At 39.7% G+C, this 2275-nt stretch overlaps 1 protein-coding gene across 1 annotated transcript in view; it reads right to left on the bottom strand.

Moving 5' to 3' along the window:
* The window catches only part of LOC105809113 (ceruloplasmin-like), an 89705-nt gene that overhangs the window by 36806 nt on the left and 50624 nt on the right, over window positions 1-2275 (bottom strand).

The raw sequence follows: 2275 nt of genomic DNA, 5'->3' as shown, positions 1-2275 counted from the left end.
AAGAAAGAAAACCAGAGAAATAAATAAAATTTTACAAAAAGAGAAAAATCAATGTCTTCAATTTGAAGTTCCCAGAAAAATAGAGATAGAAACAAATGAAGAAGAAAACAATCTGACCAATTTCAAATGTTGAATGTAGCTGAAGTTATGTTACTATTCCTGTGGTGAAATCAGATGATAACACACACACAGGAAGGAAGAATACAGGAAAGAAGAAGAAGAGGAGGAAATAAAGCCTAGACCTGAGTTATGTAGCTATTTAGAAAGATTTAAAGCCCTTTGCAATTGATTATGTACACACACAAATTTTGAAGCGATTTATAATTGAAAGTATCCTAAACACACACATACCACACCCACATACCCATCTCACACACACACACACACACACACACACATTGAACACACAAGCTTTGAGGTAATTTATCATTGGATGTATCCTATTCCCTTCACGCCCCACGAGACTGAGAGGAAAGGGAGGAAGACTAAGAATGAACACTTTCCATTTAGAGACGCGAGCTATTGACGTACTTCTTTCTTTGTAACCGGTGCAGTTCTTTCTCCCACTCTGCTAGGAGAATAATCCCATACGATTTCCTCAGCTGCAATGAAAAGAGTTTTCTCCTCCTGGTATTGAGTTTGATCAGGGTTTGGCTTTGAACACTGATTCGCTTGGTATTTATGTTTCATGCCTCCTAGATTGTGCTCTGCCATCAGACAAAACACATCAAAAATTCCTAGGGGCAAATAAGAAAAGAGTGCTTAAAGCTTTGCATGCAGATGTCTTTCGTCTGTAAAGTCATTCATCAGATACAACCCCCGAAAGAAATATAGTAAGATCATTCATTCATTCTTTCATTAATTCAATAAATACTTATGGAGTGCCTTTTTGGTGCCAGACATATTTCTAGGCACTTGGGAAACAACATAGTTAAAAATTCTTGCTCTCAGGGTTTATATTGCACGGTGTTGTGGAGATAGGCGATAAACATAATAAGTAACTTTCATGTATGTTGAAAGGTGGTAAGAGCTATGGGTTAAAGAAAAAAATAGAGCAGTGTAAAGGAGGATTGAGAATTCTGAGTGAGTATTGAGAGTGGCTCAAGGGAGCAAATAGCAATATTTTATAGGGTGATCAGGGTAGGCCTTGATGGGAGGGTGACATTTGGGCAAAGACTTATAAGAGGTGAGGTGGATATGGAGGAAAGGCAATCCAGGCAGAGGAAACAGGAGCCAAAGGCCCCAAACCAGGGGCCTGTTTGGTGTGTCTGAAGACTCCCACCCAAGGGTCCTGTGTGTCTGGATGGAGTGGAAGGCCAGGTTACAGGGCCACTGAGTACACTATAGCTTTTGCTGAGTGAAATGGAAAGCCATGGTGGATGTTAAGTCAAGGAAGGACATGAGGACGCTCTAGCAGCTGTGCTGAAAATAAACTAGAGTGTTCAAGGGTGGAAGAATGGAGACCTTTGTGAGGCTATTAAAATAATCAATCAATGAGTGATGATGGTGGCTTGGAGCAGAGTGGTAGGTAGCAGTGGAGGTAGTGAAAGGAAGTTGAAGGGAATCAATCTAATTTGTTAAAAATCCAAAATGATGACTGCAACAAAAACACTCCAGCCTGGTTCACACCAGTACATTCCACGTGAATTCTAATTTTCTTTCTTTTACTTTGGTAATTTTAGGCCCACCACGTTCTGATGCTGTATCTTAATGTTACCTTCGTCAGCACTAATACTCTCTTTCAACTCTATACTTGTTTTGTTGTTTCTGCTACTTTCTGTGGAGGGTAAGATTCAAGAAGACTGATGAGGAAGCAAAACCTTCAGACTCAGAGGGTTTGGGGAAAAAATATTGTTTAGAATGAAATAATCCCTGTAGAAGCTCTACCATAGTGCTTGACACATAGTGTAGATGTCTCCATATGTTTGAAACAGCTGATAGCGCTTAGGAAAGGAATGAGAGAAGACAATTTTTAACTCCAGGGAAACACCAATAGAGGAGAGGAGGAAGTTGGGCAGGGCAGGCAATCACTTGCTGCTCAGCGAGCGTGAGTGCAACCTCTAAAAGCAAGAGAAGAGATGAGTGTGGGAGAAATCGCTTTCTTTTCCTCTTCAATTGCTCTGAATCACAGCTTTTGTTTGAAAAGTAAAATCTAAAATTTTGAAATGTAGAAAATGTAGTCAAATGAGTCTTTGGCATCACAATGAGTCAAGATACCAGTTCATGGTATTTATAGAGTAGTTGGTTTATTGCACAGACAGTTTTTCATTGGTGT

Source organism: Propithecus coquereli, unplaced genomic scaffold (genome assembly GCF_000956105.1).
Source record: "Propithecus coquereli isolate 6110/MARCELLA unplaced genomic scaffold, Pcoq_1.0 Scaffold19, whole genome shotgun sequence".
In the NCBI taxonomy this organism is placed as follows: Eukaryota; Metazoa; Chordata; class Mammalia; order Primates; family Indriidae; genus Propithecus; species Propithecus coquereli.
The sequence above is the reverse complement of the archived record's forward strand: the minus strand, read 5'-3'. Positions and strand labels throughout refer to the sequence as shown.